This window comes from Dermacentor albipictus, unplaced genomic scaffold, assembly GCF_038994185.2.
Source record: "Dermacentor albipictus isolate Rhodes 1998 colony unplaced genomic scaffold, USDA_Dalb.pri_finalv2 scaffold_27, whole genome shotgun sequence".
Taxonomy (NCBI): Eukaryota; Metazoa; Arthropoda; class Arachnida; order Ixodida; family Ixodidae; genus Dermacentor; species Dermacentor albipictus.
Window position 1 is genome coordinate 3,426,772 of NW_027225581.1, and position 23,375 is coordinate 3,450,146.

General features: G+C 51.3%; 1 protein-coding gene across 10 annotated transcripts in view; it reads left to right on the top strand.

Annotated features, from left to right (window-relative positions):
• The window catches only part of LOC135910419 (uncharacterized), a 299,314-nt gene that overhangs the window by 41,640 nt on the left and 234,299 nt on the right, over positions 1-23,375 (top strand). The gene's annotated exons all lie outside the window — the stretch shown is intronic.

Below are 23,375 nucleotides of genomic sequence, written 5' to 3' on the forward strand. Positions count from 1 at the left end.
TATGCGAAGCATATTACGAGGGCTCAACCCAGCTCCTCAGACGCGGCGGTGACCATGAAATCACGTGACACCGTGACGTCACGACAGAGGAGAAGTGGCTTTGGCTCAACTCTTGCAAGACGGGCTGGGTGGGAATCGAACCAGGGTCTTCGGAGTGTGGGACGGAGACGCTACCACTGAGCCACGAGTACAACGCTTCAAAGCGGTACAAAAGCGCCTCTAGTGAATGCGGTGTTGCCTTAGAAACGCGCTGTTTCTAAGGCGTGCGTCTCTTGCTCAGGCGCACATTTCGTTGCCGCGCCGAACGCTGCTTTGCTCGACGCTCACCGCGTCCAATGCGGGACGCGTAGTCGCTGCCCTGTAGCCCATTGTCTTACACCCCTTGGCGGGTCGACGGGAACGCTGTCGCGTTCCACTCTTGAAGGCGAAGAAGTAATGCATGAGTTGTTTCTTCGTCTAGCCGAACCAAATATAGCCAAGCAACAGCAGTTCACCAGGCTAAACAGTGGTTCAACAACTAAAATAAAGGCTAGTATGCTTCGCATCCTGGGCTTAACCTTACCTAAGCCACAGCCATTTTTTTTCTTCTTCTCTTTACTATCCTTGCCTTTGCTTTTCTTCTCTTTGCTCTTGCTCTTCTTTTCTTTGGACTTGTCTTTGGACTTGTTTTTGCTCGTGCGCTCCTTGTCTTTGGACTTGGCTTTGCACGTGCGCTTCTTGTCTTTGGACTTCTCTTTACCCTCTTTCTTTCTTACCAAACGCTGCGTTGCTCTCCCTGTCGCTTGAGCTCTTGCCTCCACTGCCGACGAGAAACTGACTGCTCCCTCACCTGCCTGAGCTGTCGTGGGCCTCTCCTCCTTGGGGTGTTCTTCAACGTCGAGCATCCTCCACTCGGGGTCGGGGTCCTCGACACTTCTTGCCCCCGTAATGTTTCCCAAGATTATATCGTAGATGGGTTGCTCTATGCATTTTGCCACTACCTCTCCAGTATAATATGACATGGACCCTAGGATCCTGGCTTCAGGAAGGTACCTCACTGTGCTATCTACAAGAATGATGGCAGACGTTTCCCCTGTAAGATCCTCGTCCTTCACCACCCTTCTCCGAACCAAATCTGTGTCGGCTCCGCTCTCTCGAAGCACCAATACAGGACGGTCCCCTACTTGCCTAACCACCACCGGCATTGCTGCTTTTGGCTTGGGCACTCCATTCAGCACCTCATTTCCCAGCGGCGTTTTCTCTCCTTTCAGGTGTGGAACTTCAGGTGGTGTGACCAATTCTGCCCGAGAGCCGACAACGAATGCAGATTGGTCTTGCCCCAGAGCTATCCGCTCGAATTGTTGCAGATACGCGTCCACATCATCTCTTCTGTCATGAAAAGGAGCCATCAACTTTCTTGGACAAACACTGGCTGGTCAAGGAGATTCGGTACCAGCTAACGAACGCTGATCATCGTCCGTGATCCCCTCATAGCCTCCTGCGATATGCGCCTGTTTCCACAAAATGAACTCCTTCTCTCGTTCTATCCTTCTTTTCTCCTGTTCTTCTGCCTCGCGAGCTCTGCTAGCCTCTCGCTCTTCTGCCTCGCGAGCTACTTCGCGAGCATATGGGCGTGCTTGCGTCCTCTCCTCTCTCTGCCTTTTGGCCTCTTTTTTCTTCTCGTCCCAGAGAAGCATCACCTGTTCCTTGCTTAGCCCTAGCTTGAGCGCATGTTCTAGCGTTTTGGCCAAATCCATACTTTCAGCCGTCGAGAGATCGGAAAGATCCGAGACAAATAAAAAAGAAACAAGGAAATTAATCCTGGCAGGCTCGCCACTTGTCTTTGTCACGGATCTCCTCCGGAGAACACTCTGGCCGAAAGAATGGACTAGGCGACAGGTGTACCCACACAGATGCACATTTAATACAACCCAGGCGACACGAACAGCAGCACACAAACTTAACCAAACTAACACACAAGATACAAAAACTATCAGTACGCACGAACCGGTAACAGTGCCACTAGCGTTCTATTGAGAGTGGTTGGCGTCCGTGCTCACGTCTGGTTCGGTGCGGATGTGGCGTGGTGTGGGGTCCCGTAGCCGGCGTCGGAGTGGCGTTCGACGTTCGAGGGCTGGCGTCGCTGGAGGCGTCGTTCGTTGCGTCGTACACGCTCCCGGTCCAAGCGCCCGTGGAGGTGTGGCCGATGATGTTGGCGTTGGGGCACCACCCGGAAGGGTGGCAACAGCGGCAGAGACACCCCTGGCCGGTAGCAGGTAGTAGCGTCCTCCGTGGACTCCCCGGAACGGGCTCAGGAACAGCAGGAAGTCTGCGGTGCGAAGCCGTAGAACGCGAGCTCACCGGAGCACTAGCCGGCGTCGCTCTCTTCCGGTCGAAACGTCCGTGACCCGCCGAGTCTCCGCTGCTTTCTTCTTCCCCCCTGTGTCTCGCCCTTCCTCGCCCTTTTATAGCCTTCTTGTTAGTCCACGTAATCCTTCTCTTCGTCTTCTTCTCTTCTGCACCAATCATTGCTTTCCATCTCACCGGATACTTCTCCACCAATCATCTCTTGTCACCTCACTGAGAACTTCTTTATCTTCCTTCGTCTTCGGTTAATCCCCGTTATTCTTAACGCCATCCTCGTCGTCTTCTTGAAACCTTTCTTTGTCTACCATGTTATTTTGTCTTCCTTCTTATATGTGACACACGCAAACTCCGAATAGCCCTCGTCGCTCTTTTTGCTCGCTTCTGTGGATCGCTGCCTAAATGCTTCCGGTGAAATTCGGTACCTCCTCAACAGCGCTGCCTTTACTTTCCCGTAGTCTTCCGCGTCATTCGCAGTTAATCTTGCGACTACGTTCGCTGCCTCACAGGGAAATAAAGTCACCAACCGCTGTGACCAGGTGCCGTGAATGAAATTACACCTTTCACAAGTTCTTCCGAAATGAACCAAGAATAAGGCAATGTCCTCTCCAACCTTGTAGCGTTTCATCCACTGGTCCATGCGACATGGCTCGACCTCGTTCGATCTGCTACGGGTGTCTCCTTCCTTGCCCGCCACTGTACGCGATTGCTGAAGTTGAACCTGTAGCTCTGCCAACCCTTTTTCGTGCTTTTGCTCACGCTCACGCACACTTTCATGCTTTTGACGCTCAGGCTCACGTTCTTGATGCTCACGTGTTTCTTGTATTACCTCCTAAGCAATCTTAACGCTTTCGTCATCATTGCCACCATCTTTAATTGATTTTATGATAGCTGGCTTTTTCATCTGTTCGTCCGCCTCGACTCTCAACTCGTCGCACAACAAGTCTGACTTCGTCAACCTTCTAAGATCCGTGGCAGCCACCCCGACTGGTGGTTAGAACTGTTTCCCTTAAATAATTCGTACAAACGCACAATATGCAACAAATTCACGATTCCCAGAACTATGGAAATAAACGCACAGCCTTTGAAGTCTGGCGAATCGAAAGGAAAAAACCACGTGTTCACTGACCGTTGAAGCACCCTGCCAACTGGTTTATCGGTCCGCTGTTCCCGGTTCCTCAGGACTCTCTGGGTCGAAGGCTCTTTGTTCTTTGCTGTTCCAAGTTCCTCGGGACTCATTTGCACGAAGGGTCTTTCTTCTTCGCTGTTCCGGGTTCCTATGATTCTCTGGGTCGAAGGCTCTTCGCTGTTCCCCGTTCCTCAGGTTTTCTTTGGACAAAGGCTCATCCCTAGAGCTGCCACCAGTTTTTGCATCTGGGGGGCGATCCCAATTGCTGTTTCCCAGCTATTGGACCTTGCCGTTTAGTGCGGATGTTGGCCTATGTTGAGGAGGATTTTGAGAGGAAAACTGGAGGTTTATTTACATCATTTACAGTGAGAATACAAAGAAATTAGCAGTCATAAAGTCATTGATGGCCGGCAACAACTCAGACATTGCGGCCCGTGGCGAGAAGCCCGAACGAAGTGAATGAAAGAATGCTCCCTTGCTGCTCCCGGTCTCTGGCTTTTAACCCCTTCGGTGTCTCGAGGTAACATCCTGTTCGGCCTAGCATCGGACCCGCTCAGGTGTCGTCATTTTCGGCCAATGGTAGGCGCCCGTGCGAGTGTAAGTTATATTTGGCTCAGAGGGTAGCTCTATGGGTTTTGCGGTCCGAGGGATCACTTGTCTCCGGTATTACCTTCCGGGTCTGCAACTGCCGTCACAAAGGCGGATGGGGCGGTTGCTCCCAGGGCTTCCCGGTGCACTATAGCCGTCATTGCCTTGCGGCTTGCAAGCGCCATCACAGTAGGCGGATGGGGTTCCGAGGACTTCACGGTGACACACAGCCGTCGTTGCCTCGGGGTTCCCAAGCGCTCAGCGGGGGAAGGCGGTTGGTTCTCGAGCAACCTTTCTGAGCCGCAAAGCATCTTTGCTCGGGACCCAGGTTACCTGGAACCGTGCGAGGCTCCCGTTTCATGTTCATGAACGGTCAAGCAGTGGGACAATAGCTCCACACAAAGGCACACGAGGTGGGGGACGCCAACTTGTTTGAACGTGCTACACATCTGGAAAGTGGTAGATGTGCTTCTGCGCTCCTTAATTAGGTGTGACGTGATTCGATGTGGTCTGGTGAACTCGAAAGAGGCTCAGGAAAAGGTCCCGTATCTAACAACATATACAGATGAAGATGAAGCTACTCAATCAATTTTGACCAATCTGGAAAGACGTGATTATTGTTGAAAATACATGCTTTACCGACCTCCCTATGGTAGAATGCCACAATGTGGCGCTCGTGTACCTCATCCAAATGGTTGTAAGCGCTCAACCTTTCATAATGGCCAAGCCAGTCTTCTGCGCCTTCGAAGCACAGGCCAGAAAAAACCGGAGGGTCGTGTGGCGGTGCTCTGGCGGACCAAGTAGATCCAACTCTTCGGGGCGCGAAGGGTGCAGAAGTGGAACCGCCCATTAGTGCCATGACTGTTCATGGCGAGCACAACCGGCGACGAGGAGAGAGACAAACCTTGTTTTTGGTACTCGATTGGCTGTACTACCTCTCGCAGCTCTATCGTTCTAGTCGCGAATGCCTACTGCCGAAAGTGCTTCACGATATTTGGTGGAGGTGCTGGACATTTTGCAAACCTGGATCTCCGAAGCTGGACGATTCCTGTCATATCTCCCATGCCTGAAGAGACTAGTCCTACCGATCCACCTCAGGCACCATCTCCGGTAGTCTGTCCTAGTGCGCCATGCCAACGGGATCCTCCCATATTCAATGTCACTGACGATCATGACGTAGAAGACTGGCCGTCATCATGCATCCGAGTGAGTGCCCACAACAAATAGACTGAAACTGACAAACTTCGTTACCTACCTTGTTGAGCTCGTTGTTCTGCCTCGCTGCTCCCATGCCATGATTTTGGGATGGGACTTTCTGTCCTCTCATCATGCCGTTATAGATTGTGCCCGGGCTGAATTCGCGCTGTCGCCATACGGCCACACCGTTTTAGAATATACTGATGACGCTTCCGGTCGTGTGTTCGTCGCCTCCGACACCGACATTTCTCCATACTCTGCCGCACTTGTACCCGTTTGCTGCGTTGGGGTTTCCAACTCCACAGTTTTTTTCGCGCCGTCTAAGCTTCACGCTGGCCGCCATCCCTTCTTGCTTACTTTTGACCTTCTTGCGATTCGTCAAAGTTCCAGCGCACTTCATGTATCGAACCTCTATCCTTGCCCTGCTAGCCTGCTCCACGATGAGTGTCTTGGTCGTGCTGACAAAATCGAACGAAGTTTCGTTTACGATGTGCCTGACGACCCGGCTTCTCCTCCGGTTGACGCTCTGGCCTTTCAAGTTTCTCCTCCCACGCCGCCGTGTGACCCATCATTTTCCCCGTGTATTGATCCCAACCTCACTGCAGGTCCGTACGCCGAGATCGCTGATCTCTTTGACCACTTTCGCATGTCATTCGACCTACAACAACCTCGCTTAGACCGTACTTCCACTGTTGTCCATCACATCGACACGGGCAGTCATGCGCCTTTATGCCACAGGCCGTATTGTGTATCTGGCACGGAGCGTAGCGTCATCGCTTAGGAAGTTGGAGACATGCTCCAACGCGGCATCAGGCAACCTTCGCACTGGGTCAGAAGCCCAGGGTCACACAACCGTGGGTTTCTCCTGTAGTGCTGGTCAAAAAGAAAGATGTCACAATTCGCTTTTGCGTTGACTACCGGCGACTAAATAAGATCACCCGCAAGGACGTTAATCCACTACCGCGAATTGACGACGCGCTAGACTGGCTCCAAGACGCCGAATTCTTCTAAACTCTAGGCTTATGATCCGGGTACTGGAAATTGCCAGTAGCCGAGTCAGACCGTCCAAAAAGAGCCTTCATCACACCTTCCGGTTTATTTGAATTCACCGTGATACCATTTGGCCTCTGTAACGCGCCTACCTCATTTGAAATAATGATGGACAACATTTTTGCGGCCTCAAATGGTAGATATGCCTGTGTTATCTGGAAGGCATCATCATCTTCTCACCGGACTTTCCTTGCCACTTACTTCGACTTGAACGCGTCCTCAAGGGCATTGCCGATGCTGGCCTCCAACTTGAAGAAGTGTCGCTTCGCTGCCCGGCCGCTGGCCATCCTCGGCCATGTCGTGTCGAAAGCTGTACTCCCTGATCTGGTGAAACTACAAGCTGTTTCCCAATTCCCGTAACCAACGACCTTGATAGAACTGCGCAGCTTCATTGAGTTAGTGTCATACTTCTGCCGTTTCATCCGCAATTTCGCCACCATAATAGGACCTTGAACGCAGCTTCTTCATCGCGCCCACAACCTTTCAACCTGGTCACCAGATTGCAATGCTGCATTCACAAAGCTGCGTGCTCTCCTGACGTCACTACGAATCCTGCGCCATTTCGACCCAAGCGATCCAACTGAAATACACATGGTTGCCGGTGGCGTCGGCCTTGGTGCCGTTCTCGCTCAGAGAAAGGCTGGCTTATATGAGTACGACGTCGCCTTCGCCAGTAGTGCACTTACTAAACCCGAATCGAACTCTTCGGTAACAGAAAAAGAATGCCTGGCTATAATTTGGGCCATAACCAAATTCAGTCCGTATCTCTATGGAGGCCCATTTGACGTGATAACTGATCACCACTCGCTGTGCCGGCTGTCGTCCTTAAAGAACGATCCGGTCGTCTTGCTCGATGAGCCCTTCGACTGCAGGAGTACGACATCCGAGTGCTGTACCGTTCAGGTCGAAAACACTCGGATGCGGATGCCTTGTCTCATTCGCCACTACCAGAGGAGGTTAGCTCCCCGAAGGCCTCATTGTCCGAGTCTTCCCTTGCAGCCACGGAATTCTTATGGAGCAGAAGAAAGGCCCATGGACCGTGTCCATGCTCAGTCTCTTGTCCACCCCATCGACACCCACTACCAATCTCGCATTACGTTGTCAGGCACATTAATTTTCCATTCGCGACGGGCTCTTATACAGTCGTAACTACCTCCCGGAGTGCCGCAAATGGTTGCTTGTCTTCCCGGGGCATCTGCGTCCGGATATTTGTACAGCGTTCCACGACGACCCCCAGTGCGCGCATGCAGGTGTACTAAAGACATACGCGCGTATACGCCTTCGTTACTACTTGCGGGGTATGTATCGATTCATCCGTCATTATGACTGCTCCTGCCTCGCATGCCAACGCCGCAAAGATCCCCATCGTTGTTCAACCGCCCCATTGCAGCCGTTGCCTTGCCCAGCAGGTACTTTTGATCGAGTGGGCATCGACATTTATCGACCTCTGCCGACCAAATCAGGCGTCAATCGCTGGGTAATCGTGGCCATCAACCATCTTATGCACTATGCGGAAACTTCCCCTTTGTCCAGCGCTTCTGCACGTGACGTCGCCTGGTTCCTCCTTTGCCACCGAGCGCCCACGGAATAACTTAGTGACAGAGGCCGCGTCTTCCTCTACGACGTCATGGAGGCTCTCAACGAACGCCGCATTATCCATCGCACCACTATTACATATCGTCCGCAAACTAATGGCATGACCGAGCGCTTTATTCGCACTCTTGGTGACATGCTGACCATGTAAGTTGCATCCGACCAAAGCAAATGGGACCATCTACTACAATTTCTGACCTACAGTTATATTTCTGCCACGCAGACTACCGCGGAATTTTCGCCCTTATTTCTCCTGCACAGACGCGAACCTTTTTCCACAATGGATAGTATCCTTCCGTACCGCCCTGACACCATGGAAGCCACTATCTTATCCGAAGCTGCTGCACACGCAGAAGTGTCGCGAGCTATGCCGTATATTTACGACAGAAGAGCAGCAACGCCATAAGCACCATCGAGAAACTGCCATGCCCCTGTATCCTATGCTCCTGGCTCGCTAGTGTGACTTTGGGTTCCAGCCCCTACCCCTGGCAAAACGTTTCCAGTCAACTATATCGTGGAACCCCTCGAGCTAATTTTGGATCATTGCCGCTGAGGACGTGGAATTGTGCATGTCCAGCGTCTAAAGCCGTACTATGACCCACCGGTGTTGATCTACCCGTAGGTGGCCGGGACGGTTTCCTTTACCGCGACGGCGCTAACTGTACTGTAAACTAAGGATCAGTGGGGCTGCGGCTAGGAGAGAGAGAACAACGACGAGAGAAACAAACCTTGTTTTGGGCGCTTGATCGGCGGTACTACCTCTCGCTGCTCTATTGATCTAGTCGCGCAGGCCTACCGCCCAAAGTGCTTCCCGACAATAGTTGTGTGTGCGTGGGGGGTGGGGGGTGCTGACACGCGTACTTGTTTATTTTTCCCTGTGTAGCCACTTTCACCGTCTAACAAATCTTAGACGTTAACGCCCAGCGCATGGCGCGTCTATGTGGTTTAGAACTTACGCTAATGTTATCGTTGATGTGTTGCGTATGTCTTCGCCGAATTATGTATAATCAGATTGCATGAGCGACAGGAAGTGTGTAGTAATTTCGGGAAGGCACGTGGGCACTATTTATTACGCTGAAACTTCGTATGATCAATGTATAAAAGCCCACACCCTTGATCCGTAGATCACATTTCGAAGATCACCGACTGTGTGCGCTGCTACCATTGTGGTTCGAGTGTCAGTTGCTTTTGTGGACTCAAGTTGGTGCAGTGAATTGTTAGCTTCGTCGTTCACAGCTTTGTTGCTGCGTTCTTTACGGTCAATACAGCGTGAGATCTGGGGGAAGAGCCTGCGTTCATGTACTGTACCTGTTGGACGCGAAACCCGAAGACAACACCAGCGTTGGCCGAGTGGCAGGTGAAGAACTTGCCCGCGGAGCATCGACTCCTGCCCTAGCCGATTAGAACGATCCACACCAACACAGATGGCACGATTGCAGCCCCGTCGCCTCTCCTGCAACAGCAACTTCGAGAGCCACCGACCTTCATTGGATCATCGGCTGAAGATCCAGAAACCTTGCTTGAGGCCTACAAAAAATCAGGACATTCCAAAGTAGAAATTTGGACGACGAATTGCGCCAACTGTTACGTTTCGCCTACGAAGCGCGGTATAGCCGGCGCGGATGCAACGGACGCCGCACTTCGTTCAAAGCGGCGGGCATTTTGGCCCGTTCGGAGCTACCGCAACGCCTCCTTGCCAAGCGCGTCCAGGCATGTTTCAGTGCCACGTGTCTTCGTGTGTGCGTGTGTGTGTGTGCGCCCACGCTTGTCAAAGCGCGGCAGCCGGGGAGAGCAGCTCCCCAAGTGTGAAGTGAAGAGGTCTGACCGGCGCCGGCTCGGCGGATGCGTCACTACACTCGTCTCAACATGTCTCTCAGCGTGTCCGTGCCCCGCTGTCACGTGGTCTCGTCCCGCGACGTTCCCTCTTGCCCTCAACTCCGAGAGTATAAAAGCAGCTGCCCCCGGACGCCAGGAGAGAGGCTCCGAATTCTTCCGTCGAGAAGCGTGTTCTCCCGTCTCTCCACTTCGGTCGACCTGACCGGCCGCTCTATTGCGATGCTAGAATAAACAAGTTGTTCTATTAGCAGTCGACTCATGCTTTGCCAAGACCTTCGGATGCTTCCAGTTGTACCCGAGGCCGCCAGGCCAACGCTACCCTTGGGGCTTGCGACCCAGTTGCAACAACTCGTGCCAGCGGTGCGATTGCAACAACGGGCGTCAGCGCTGAGATTCCAACACAACTTAGCCTTAGAAGACGCCGCCAGGGCATTGTTTGACAGCTCGCAGTCTACTTTGAAAACATGGCGTTGTGGGCAAGGAAGGTAAAAAGGCACTGCTGGAAGCGCGTGTACAGCTCCCGAACGAACACGTTGCTGTATACATAGACGGGCGTCAGCGCTGAGATTCCAACAGCTGGTTGTCAGCGGTGGGATCGCGACAACGGAGGCCAGAAGCGAAGATATGCGGTTGACTATATGCTGAGCGGCACAACGACCATCCGGAAGCAGTGCAACGAGCCCTGTGTGATGACTGGTTGCCTGCAGCGGAACGACTGCGCTGAATTCTTGGCTGCGAGGTTTGATGCGTGCGGGACTTTATTCTGAGTTTTGCCAGGCTTTTGTTAGTGTCAGAAACAGAGCTGGTAATTGTGGTTGTCGTTGCTGCCGGGTTTGTTTGCGGCAAGACAATAGTAGGCAGTAGAGAAAGCAGCATTCAGAGCAGCCATGGATTTGAAGTCGCTGCGCAAACCGAAATTGCTGGAGCTTTCAAGAGAGTTGGGTCTGGGTGTCCAGACAAACTCAGAAAACCAGAACTGCTGAGGGCTATTCTTGAGTTAGAAGCCGAGGATGACGAGCTGTCGGAATGCCAAGAGACCATTGAGGAGAGGGCAAAAAGACAGGAGCGCGAACTTAAAGAACAGAAAGAGCGAGAGCAACAAGAGAAAGAAAAAGAGCGCGACCGTCAACACGCTTTGGAAATGAAGCGTCTCGAGGTAGAGATGGAACGCGCTCGTAATTGAAGTCAGGGACACGGTGCGCGAAAACGTGTATTGTTCAAAATTACTGACCTGATGCGGCCGTTTAAGCTTGGAGAGGACATTGGTTTGTTCCTGGTTAACTTTGAGCGAACGTGCGAGAAGCAGGGGTTCTCTCGGGAAACGTGGCCACAGCGCTTGCTCACTTTGTTACCCAGCGAGGTGGTCGACGTAGTCGCTCGCTTGGAGAGAGAGGAGGCAGAGGATTTCGACAAAGTGAAATCGAGTCTGCTAAAAAAGTACGAACTGTCAGCGGAGGCGTTCCGTCGGAAGTTTCGGGAAAATGACAAAGGCAGAAGCGAGTCATGTACAGAGTTTGCCTACAGGCTTATGTCAAACATCCAGGAGTGGCTCAAAGAAGAGAAAGCGTTTGGTGACCACGAAAAAGTTCTGCAATGTTTCGGGCTGGAACAGTTTTATAGTCGGTTACCTGAGAACGTGCGGTACTGGGTCTTGGATAGGCCAGACGTTAGTACGGTGGCTAGAGCCGCTGAGCTAGCCGAAGAGTTTGTGACGCGTCGGGCTCGCGGAGCTAAGGACGGTCAAAAGGGTGAATTTGGCTCCAAGTTTGAGAGGCCGAAGTTCACATCCATGAGAGCAAGGGGGAACACACGTAGTGCGGATGCGAGTGAAAGCAGTCCGACCGAACCGAAGGAGACGGCGGCAACCGAAGCCGAACACAGAAAGCGGTTCGAGACAAGGCAAGCGCGCGTTTGTTATACGTGCCAGAAGCCGGGTCACTTTTCGGCGCAATGTCCAGAAACAAAAACAAAAGTCGTGTTTTTGTCATTATGCAGCATTGACGAGAACATGAAGCTTCTCGAGCCTTACATGTGAGACCTCCTCGTGAACGGGAAAGAGTGCCGAGTGCTTCGCGATTCCACAGCTACAATGGATGTAGTTCACCCCTCTTACGTAGAACCCAATATGTTCACGGGCGAGTGCGCATGAATCAAGCAAGCCGTGGAAGCGCATAGCGTGTGTCTGCCCGTAGCAAAAGTGCTGATTTAAGGACCTTTCGGAGCACTTGAGACGGAGGCGGCAGTGTCATCTATGCTGCCCCCCCCCCCCCCCCCCAGGACCCTTACCTATTTTCGAACAGGTCCGATCACCTCCTGCGTGAGAAGGGGCTTTTGTTTGATGAGGCTAGCGTTCAGGCCTTAACCAGATCGAAAGTGGAGGAGCTCGCTGCAAAGGCGGAAGTTGCGGGGTCGACGTTGTCGAACAATGAGAAAGGGTCAGAGGCGCAGCAAGCTGATATTCAGAGCACGTCCAAATTGAATAAAATTGAGCCTGTAGCGTTGAAGGCACCAGATACTGGAGAGGAAATGCCCGATGCGGCAAAGTTAGAAGAGCTATCTGCAGATTAGCTCATCGCGCCTACGTCAGACGGACTTAATAGGTTGCTAAAAGTCAGCCGGGCGGCTTTGATAGCCGAGCAAAAGAAGGATGGCAGCCTAGAAAACATACGCTGCATTGTCAAGGAAGGTATCGCCAAGAAAAATGCTCGCTTTGTGGAAAGAGGTCGGGTCCTGTACCGGAAGTATCTAGACCGCAGGGCAGTGGAGTTCGATCAGCTGATCGTGCCTCAGTGCTAGCGTCAGGATCTGTTGCGCTTGTCGCATGGGGGTTCGTGGTCCGGTCACCTAGGAGTTAGGAAAACTAAGGACCGTTTCTTGCAAGAGTACTATTGGCCAGGCTGTTTTCCGGACGCAGACCACTTTGTGAGGACATGTGACACCTGTCAGTGGGTGGGCAAACCAGTGGACAAATCGAGGGCGCTGTTGAAGTTGGTACCTATCATTACGGAGCCTTTTAGACAGCTCGTTATTGATACGGTGGGACCTCTGCCGGTAACAACCACGGGGTACAGACACATTTTGACTGTGATCTGCCCAGCGACAAAGTTCCCTGAAGCAGTGCCGCTTAAAGAACTCAGCTCAGTTGAGATAGTCAATGCACTACTGTCCATATTTGCGCGAGTTGGGTTTCCTGCGGAAATCCAATCAGATCAGGGCAGAGAGTTTATTAGCGCTTTGACGACAACTTTTCTCGAAAGGTGCGGGGTAAAGCTGTTACACAGCTCAGTGTACCACCTACAGTCGAATCCCCTCGAGAAGCTCCACTCCGTCATGAAGCGCGTGTTGAGAGCATTGTGGATTGAACAGCAAACTGACTGGGAGCTGTTTCTGCCTGGGGTGATGTTTCCATTGAGGACCGCGCCGCCTGCGGCTACGGGGTTTTCGCCAGCTGAGCTAGTGTACGGTCGCTCGCTGCGATCTCCGCTTCGCATGCTTCGAAACAGATCACTGCCCTCTCCAATGGCTGCAGACCATCTCTTCCACAAATGGCCGCCTCCTGCGCTGGAGCCTCGCTTTGCAACAATATTCCTTTGAGGTGCGTTACAAAAAGGGGAGTCTCAACGGTAACGCCGATGGTTGAAGTCGAAGCCCCTAACGTGGGAATCACACTCAAAATTGTTTGTTACTGATGTTTTTCTTCCTGAGGAAGATTTTTAACATATTACTTTTGTTTAGTGTTTCAATGTCATGATGTGCTTTCTAGTGCAATTTTCCGATTTGTGGACGCGTTCTGGGTGCTGCTAGACTACTGTAAGGAACTAGGCAGTAGTATATAAGGGGAAAGAGCCTGGCATGGCTTAGTGAGGGTTGTGCCGTGCTTGCTGACTGAGCGGTTGAGTTTCGGCGTAGTTCTAACGCTTGCTGGGAACGAAAGAAAAATGGCAACTCTCCCGAAGTCACTTTACAGTGTCCTGTGTGAACCTGAACGTGAGAACGAGGCCTTGTCTGTGCGCTGCGCTCACGAAACGCCAAGGGACGACCGACTTCGTTTGAGCATCATCTAGCGACATCCCTCCGGACAGCGGACGCAGTCCCCTGACCATCGGGATCTCCTTCCCCGGCGGGGCGGTCTGTTACGTTTCGCCTACGACGCGCGGTATAGCCGGCGCGGATGCAACGGACGCCGGGCTTCGTTCAAAGCGGCGGGCATTTTGGCCCGTTCGGAACTGCCGCAACGCCTCCTTGCCAAGAGCGTCCAGGCATGTTTCAGTGCCACGTGTCTTCGTGTGTGTGTGTGTGCCCACGCTTGTCAAAGCGCGGCAGCCTGGGAGAGGAGCTCCCCAAGTGTGAAGCGAGGAGGTCTGACCGGCGCCGGCTCGGCGGATGCGTCACTACACTCTTCTCAACATGTCTCTCAGAGTGTCCGTGCCCCGCTGTCACGTGGTCTCGTCCCGCGACGTTCCCTCTTGCCCTCAACTCCGAGAGTACAAAAGCAGCTGCCCCCGGACGCCAGGAGACAGGCTCCGAATTCTTCCGTCGAGAAGCGTGTTCTCCCGTCTCTCCACTTCGGTCGACCTGACCGGCCGCTCTATTGCGATGCTAGAATAAACAAGTTGTTCTGTTAGCAGTCGACTCATGCTTTGCCAAGACCTTCGGATGCTTCCAGTTGTGCCCCAGGCCGCCAGGCCAACGCTACCCTTGGGGCTTGCGACCCAGTTGCAACAACTCGTGCCAGCGGTGCGATTGCAACAACGGGCGTCAGCGCTGAGATTCCAACACAACTTAGCCTTAGAAGACGCCGCCAGGGCGTTGTTTGACAGCTCGCAGTCGACGTTGAAAACATGCCGTCGTGGGCAAGGAAGGAGAAGAGGCACTGCTGGAAGCGCGTGTACAGCTCACGAACGAAAACGTTGCTTTATAAATAGACGAAATGACCCGTCTGTTTCGCCAGGACGACCTGAATATCGTTGAAAATCGTTGAAAAGCTTATTCGTGAGGATCGAACGTCAACGCAATACGTCCACAGCTTGTTTATGATGATGATAATGATGATGATATGTGGTCTTTTATGGCGCAAGGACCAGTCATGGCCAAACAGCACCAAACAACGTTTTAATGCAGTCAGTGATGCAAATAATGACCAATGGCGTCCAATCTGTTCTCACTGCGGAGAAGCTAACCACATGTACCGCCGATGTCCCTACCGAGAGATGGGCCTACGAAGGTTCGCCGTCAACGCAATACGTCCACAGCTTGGTTATGATGATGATGATAATGATGATGATATGTGGTCTTTTATGGCGCAAGGACCAGTCATGGCCAAACAGCACCAAGCACCAAACAACGTTTTAATGCAGTCAGTGATGCAAATAATGACCAATGGCGTCGTGTTTGGCTATAACAATGCAACCCGGCTTTATAGGCTTGGTGAGCGGCCACTTGACATCGCCGACTACATCACCACAACGCAATTGAGGCCCCGACGTCCTTCGCGCTCACTGTAGCCAGAATGTTACCTCTTGACGTAGCGCCAACTATGCTCTGGCCCAACCGAGGAGCGGTCTGTAAGCGCATATGCGGAAAACAAAAAGCAGCAAGCGGTAAAAATGCAAGTTGCCGTAGGTCGAAATAACGTAGATCCTCTGCCGCCTACGACGATGTTTGAAGATTTATCTCGACGACGCAACAACGACCCGCCGCCATACCGATGAAGCGTGGAAGCCAAGAATACGCTGACGAAAGAACACGCAATAGCGTGACGCACCAGCCACAGGTAAAGGCAACGCAGCCCTGCTCCAACCTCTACACCTAATTACAACGCTAAACAAAGAATGACCGACGTGACCGATCTCCTCGATGGCCACGAAGTCATCGCTATTGTAAACACTGAAGCCCGCTGTCGTCATCACTGCATTATTCGCCGCCAAGTTGAAAGTGAAGACTGTATGGCACGGTCCTCAAATTTGGACAGCTAGAGGGCACCTAATATGGCTGCCTGGAATCTGCGCTGCAAGAAATATTTCATGACCGGACCTACCCTGAGACGTTCGTTGTCATCCAACTGTGCTTGCGAGACGTGATTCTCGGCATGGACTTCCTAAGCCAACACGGTGCAATCATCGACCTGAGGTCGAAGTCGATAAGGCTGCGTACACGCGAAGTGATACTACGGGAGAGGATTTCCAGCCAGCATGCCTCGAGTGTACTTGACAGTCAGCGTCCAACTCAGTGCCAACATGGTCATTTCCGTCGGCACAGAAATACCTGCAGACATAGGAGTCATCAAGGACGACCAACGCCTACTGTTCAACCGCGAAATATGCGTCGTAATAGGGATCGTTGCACTGCACGGAAGAAAAACGGAAGTGATTCTCATAAACTCCAGCCGGGAGTTCAAACACATGAGAAAGGACGCGACGATTGCATACAACGAATAAATTGTGGAAACAAGGCAAGTATTTCTCCTCTAGAATTCTACCGCCTCTGCCTCGACGGCCGTAGTTGCCGAACCAACCTTCGAAATAAATCTGAAGCTCCAGGCAACAGATCAAACGTCTTCTCAGACGAAACAGACTGCTTTTGGACATTATCGAGATTTCGATAGATGCAAGATCCAAAGGCTCGCATAATAACCTAAGAATTCAGTCCACCAGCCCGCCAGAGCCTTTGCCGAATTTCCAAACGAGGAGGAGCTATGAAGCAAATAGTCGACGAAATTCTGCGCAACTACATCATCCAGCCGTCGTAAAGTCCGTTGAAGTTTCCTTCGGTCTTAGTCAAGAAGGACGAAACCGTGCGCTTGTGCGTCAATTATCCTCGCTTGAAGAAAATGACGAAGGAGGACAATAACGCGTCCAACGGATAGAAAAACGCTTTAAACCGGCTCTGAAATGCAACTAACTTTTCGTCGATGGATCTGAAGACAGGTTATTGAGGAATAGACGTCGACGCAAGGACTCGAGCGAGGACCTTTTTCATGACGCTAGACGGCCTTTTCGAGTTGAAGGTGATGCCATTCGGAACTTGATCTGCGCCTGCAACGTTCCAATGCGTGATGGACACAGTCTTTGCAGGACTGAAGTGGCTGACTTGTCTAGCCTACTTGCATGACGTTTTAGCTTTGAATAAAACTAAACGCAGCGACATTCCTTTATCTTTCAGCAAGAGCCCCGTATTGAGGGCAGCTGATGAGGTCTGCGGGTCCCTAGTAGTGAAGCACAGTCACGGGGCGACGCTCGCGCCATTTCGGCAAACACAAGCGCTCGAACATATGCGCGCAGCCAACCTTTTGTCTTTTTTTTTGCTTTTGGTTGCGTCGTTGCCATGACCCTTGCTCATAGCCAACGTACTGTGCTGGGAACGCCAATGCAGGTGGCAGCTTTCGGGCAAATTCCGATGCCGCTAATATGTTGTTATAGAAGTTACTCGTACGTGGGGCTTTGTTACGAAGTCTGAAGAATGCAAGAACGGGGTTGTCATGCGTCGAGTCACTTTCACACATCAGCGATTTTAAGTATGTAGTGGATGTAAGCTTGACTGTTGTGAAACAAAGCGTGGATGGTGCTGCTTCCGGGAAACCTTTGCATAATATGGCTATTGTTCGCATGATCCATAAACAATTTGTTGGACTACGTTACATGATAAGAATTCTCCGAAATATGAATGAGTTGCAAAAGCTGCACATTTGCAACAGACAAGCGCTTGTTTACACGTTATGAAAGTTTCATCTGCTCGATTTTCATAGTGAACGCACTCCAAGCATAAAAAGGTGCATTTTGGCCACATAAGTGCCAATATTAGATAAACAATGCCAATGAATAAAATATTATTGCCGTCAACTTTGGCCCAAGCAAACCCTGGCCTGACCGCATTACCTTTCGCGTCGGTATGAGTACGTCTCAGTACTGTTGCGTATTAACGATTCTGTCAACGCTGCCCATATAGGACCTACTCACGCGAATAACGAAGCTAGCACTTGCTCTCTGAAATAGTTGTGAACAGCCGTCGCAAATAATTGTTCACTTCTAACCAGGACAAGCCTTTCTCTCGCCTGCTTCAACTCATTCATGCGATCCGAAGTAACGACCGCTGACAGCACGGCGCGTAAAGACATGTTAGACAGGTAAAAGCAACCCCAAATCGTTGTTCCAGAGTGAAAATTTTTCACTTTCAGCAAAAAGTAAAAACGGAATTGATATAATAGCCGTTTTATTCAAATGAAATACGGTTCCTTGGGGTTTAGTAATTTCTAACCAAACATTTCCGCATACGCATTTGTTGCTGTATTACATAGATCTATAATTCCAAAAGCAAGAAAGGGGCTGACAGATGGAATAGCACACTGTGGTATAAAGTTTGTAAACAGGTATAAGGTGCCTCAGAAAGGCTGGCCAACGTTTCGATAGGAGGACCTATCTTCGTCAAAGGCGGCCTCGTCATCCTCGGCATGCTAGTTTTACAGGCTTAGTGCAGTAACGTCACGTGCGGGTGTAAAACCAGTCGCTGGCGGCTGGTTTTAAGGAGAGACATTACCAGAGGAAACAAGCGCTGTCGTCCGACGTCTGTGAGCTTCATTCTCAAGACGAGGGGACAAGAGCGTGAGAGTGGGCACACGGGGAGAAAAGATAAGAAATAGAAGCAGAAAAAAAGGAGAAAAAAAAGAAAAAGGGGTGGGGGAAGCCAGGGCGGCACCAAGACCGACAGAAAAGGGGGTGGGAGAGTGAAAAAAGAGAAAGTGAGAAATGAAATTTTCAAGAAATACAGGGGCTTGGGAGCGTGTTGGGGATGCGAAAGGTTAGGAGGTATTCAGGGGCAGTCGTTGGCGGCATGTTTTTGAGGCATTAGAACGGCCGGTCAAGCGGTCAGTGCGCGAGTAACACAAAAGACAAAAAAACTGACACACACAAAAAAACATGAGTTGAAAGCGACTTGAGTAGCATAGTAGCAATACGTCGAGTAATCTTGAAATAGTTAAGATGGCGACGAGGAGTCTGCGGTGCAATGTATAGGGAGACTGAAAGGCAGTGGCATGGTCTTTCAAGGGGCACTGCCCCAGTCGCTCAACGTAGGTGTCGTCCCAAACGTGTATAACATCCTAAGTAAATACTACCCAATTCTCACCAGCAACCAGAAACTTAAGAAGATTTTTCCCGATCCTCCCAGGGTAGCCTACAGACGCAACACTAACTTTAAGGATGCTCTTGTGCACGCCAAACTACAGAAAAAGAGAAAGTTGGCAACCAATCCCTGTGGCCGCCCCAGGTGCTCTACATGCAAATACATTCAATCTACTACTACAGTAAAATTACCGCGTCGAATTACACACACAAGGTAACTTCGGCTTTCACCTGTACATCAAGCAACGTAGTCTACTGTCTAGAATGCGCCGCTTGTAGCAAACAATACGTAGGTGAGACTGGACAACAAATTAATACAAGACTCAATGGTCACCGCGCGGACGCAAAACACAATTTGCCCAAAGCAGTAGCCAGCCACATTAATGAACATGGTCATATGTTTGACAAAGCAAGGCTCTATATACTACAAACAAATTTCCGTTCCCCTCGTGAAAGGAAGTATACGGAATCATACCTCATACACAAGTTTATTTGCCTACACCCGACAGGAATTTGGCACGCTGCAACTTATAATCTTTAAAAGCGGTAACTTGAATCTGAAACTCTCATATCATCAACCAATACACAAAACACATTAGGCCACCAGCTAACTTTAATTCTTAACCTCACCTACTCTTACATTTCGAAAAAATTTTTCCTGCCTACTATTCAATTTAATGTACTATGTCAGGTTTTTACGTCTATACCAACTGTACGACCCCCTCCTTCCATGTACACTTGCCCCCGCCTGTTTCTGCGCGCGTCACACTCCTGTTTGTTATTCCGGTTTCGTTCCCCTCTCTCCCTTCCCTTCCCCCCTTTTTTAAATTCTATCTTTATTGAAACCCCCTAAACAACACATTCCGAAGTCAATATGCCTTTTTCGGCGCCTCAACCCAGAGTATCGCCATTTCTGGATGCCGCCGTAACGACACCTACGTTGAGCGACTGGGGCAGTGCCCCTAGAAAGACAATGCCGCTTCCTTTCAGTCACCCCATACATTGCACCGCAGACTCCTCGTCGCCATCTTAACTATCTCAAAATTACTCGACGTATTGGTACTATGCTACTCAAGTCACTTTCAACTCATGTTTTTTTGTGTGTCTTTTTTTTTGTCTTTCGTGTTACTCGCGCACTGCCCGCTTGGCCGGCCGTTCCAATGCCTCAAAAACATGCCGCCAACGACTCCCCCTGAATACCTCCTAACCTATCGCATCCCCAACACGCTCCCAATCCCCCGCATTTCTTAAAAATTTCATTTTTCTCTTTCTTTTTCTTTCACTCTCCCCCCTTTTTGTTTGTCTTGGTGCCGCCCGGGCTTCCCCCACCCCCTTTTTTTCTTTTTTTCCTTTTTGTTCTGCTTCTATTGCTTTTCTTTTCTCCCCGCGTGCCCACTCTCACGCTCTTGTCCCCTCGTCTTGAGAATGAAGCTCACAGACGTCGGACGGCAGCGCTTGTTTCCTCTCGTAATCTCTCTCTTTAAAACCAGCCGCCAGCGACAACACCCGCACGTGACGTCACTGCACTAACCCTTTAAAACTAACACGCCGAGGATGACGAGGCCGCCTTTTACGAAGATAGTGTGATGTGTGGTGCGCAACATGTTGCGGTGATCGGGATGGTCAGGAGGAGACGACAATGAGTGCACGCGCGCCGAGGCGGATTCCATGCTGGAAGAAGGAAAACAACGACGCCGAAGAGCGTCCGGCACGAGAACGCGCGGCGCATGAAAAACAACAAAAAGAAAAGCAAACCAATTAGAAAAGACCACGGGGCGTCAGGCAGCCAATCCGAGAATGCCAAATCGGCCAGATCAGAAGAAAAAGCGTGGTGCGCTGGAAGAAGAGAGGACACGCAAGAAGGGGGAGACGCAGGGGAGACGCCAGGAGATTCCCAGAAAGCGACGGCAGGAGGAGGTCAACCACCGGAGCGGGCGTTGGAGACGGGCCGTCGGGTTCCGGACCCGAGCCACCAGGACTTAACCCGACCGGGGCCTCCTGCCAACCTGTTCCTGTGCGTCGCCCGTCTACCTGAGCGGGCCGCAAGCTCCTCAAGGTCGGTGAGAGTCTGCGCCCGTGGGCAGCACGAGAACAGTTGGGCTACGGGCCCGAGTTCTACGCCAGCTGCCCGGCCAGAACGCCGCCCCCGTCTGTCGTGCCGCCTGCTGCCCGAGGCCAGCGTTCGAGCTTCTGTGCCCGTGGGCAGGACAAGAGGAGTAGGGCTACAGGCCTGAGCTCTACACCCAGCTGCCCGGCCAGAACGCCGCCGCCATCTGCTCGTGCCACCAAGCCGCCTGGTTTACCTCTCCAACCCAGAGCTGGCCAGCCCCGGTCGCCCGGTCAACCAACGTACACCACGGGCTTTGGTGAGACCATCGCCACTCCTTTCGTCTGCTTGTCGCCGTGTCGCCGCGTCGAGACTGTTTTGTGTCCCTGCCGTCGTGGCAGGCCCGGACTCGCGCAATACTTAGCTCCATACTAGCCCCAAATGTGTGTCTTGATGTGTATTTGAGTGTTTCTTTTATGTTTGCTATTTTCTTCTATTTATTTTTTAGCCTTCTTTAGTTCCATTAAACGTTTGTGTGTGTGTTCGAAACGAACGGCTTTGTCCTCAATTGGGTTCTCGGAGGCTCCGCCTAAGAGAACCATCAGAACCTTTTGAGTACACGAACCTTTGTCCCATATTAGGGTCATCAAAGATAGCTCCTCCTATCGAAACGTTGGCCAGCCTTTCTGAGGCACCTTATCCCTGTTTACATACTTTATACCGTAGATCTATAATAGGAAATTTGCGAATGTATAGAAGTGCAATAAGATACAAAGCAAAAGTATCGTATCGGATACAATAATCGCGGTGTGACGTAATAGTTCTGGGGAAACACGCAAAGTGCAGAGAAGTAATTGTTAAAGGGAAAATCAGTCATCCAACCAACCGCAGCTAAGTGCTACAAAGGAAACCCATACGGGTTCCTCGAAAGCAAAGTTTCGCCGTTAAAGTAAAATTGGCCCTTGTCCGGGACTCGAACGCGGGACCACCGCTTTTCTAGGGTAGCCGCTCTACCATCTGAGCTGACCAGGCGGCTTTCTTGCACTTATTTCTTAAAGTAGCACTTGTACTAATTAGTTCTCGCAGTACTTGAAGTGCTTTGTAGCACTTAGTTGCGTTTGCGTGGATGTCTCATCTTCCTTTTAATAATTACTTCTCTACACCTTGCGGATTTCCACAGAACTAGTACGTCAAACTCCTGCATTTGCTTAGAGTTCATGAATTCAACTTCGCCCTGCTATCTCGTAGCCGCCAGGTTAGCACAGATGGTAGAGCGGCCGCCTCAGAAAGGCGTTGGTACTAGGTTCGAGGCACGGACCAGGGGTGCTATGCAGGATGCGCCGAGTTTCTCGTTCACCCGAGTTTTGCCCGAGTTTGCTCGACGGCAGTCAGTGAACGGAGATAGCGCGGAACGGGCCGAAGGTGCAGGCAAAAAAATATGGAGACAAAAAGTCGCGTATGACAACATGAGCGCCCCCTGCGCGGCACGCTGCTTCCACGTTTCACGCACAGAAGGCTGCACAACGAAACGCGCCAGCGCCGCGTTTTGTTATCAACGGATTATCGCAACTTAGCGATACCGTGACTACCCCACTGTCTGTCAGCACACTTGCCGTGAGCCGTTTGCCACGCCTTTCCCGGGCGCGTCCAGGGCGTGCCTCATTTTTCGGGCGCTATCTATCTATCCTCCATCGAATGCGAACGGGGTACATGCGGCGCATTCTTGCACCTACACTTTCACTCAAACGAATACATTAAAATACGACAAATAAAATAACGCACATTTTTATTTCTTTAGGTATCTGTTTTTCGTTTTCAATGCTAGAAATTTGTGATGACAAACGGAGATCAAGCAAATTATTAAATTTTGCACTTCTTGCCGTGAGTGGCGAAAGGGAGGCGAAAGCTTAGAAGCGGTACATTGAAGCGGGTCGCACGCACGAGGGCATTCATACGGTGATAAGTCGCCTAGGGGCGCTGCAGTGCTATTCTCAATAAAGTCGGTCATGATCCATGGAGGGTCATGGCCGCTCTTTCTCTATTAGGGGAATAAAAACGCAGCGCCGCGGTACGGCTGTTCATCGCAGGCGCTTCACTAGGCTATCAAGGCCCCCGCTTCACCAACTAAAAACGACACAACAGCTGTCACTGTAAAATGGCGGTATGTTATTTTAGAGTGCGTAGTGACGCAGTTCAGTGAAAATGTACCAGTTTATCTTTGTGCGCGAAGCCTCTGTGATACATTGCGAAACGTGCGGGCTTCCCCAGCGACAGAATTCATCGCTTGTCATCGCTTGCCCACTGAAGGCGCCTCTGAGCGCATGTACGCAGTATATCAGTCTTGTGAAGTCGAAGGTGCTTGCGGATTACCTCTGCTGGTGCCAGTAGCGGTCGCAGATGGATATCGTATTGACACCGCAGCACTAGCATTTTGGCAGGTGGGGGCTCTTGTGGGCAGTTATGAAATCAGACTTCA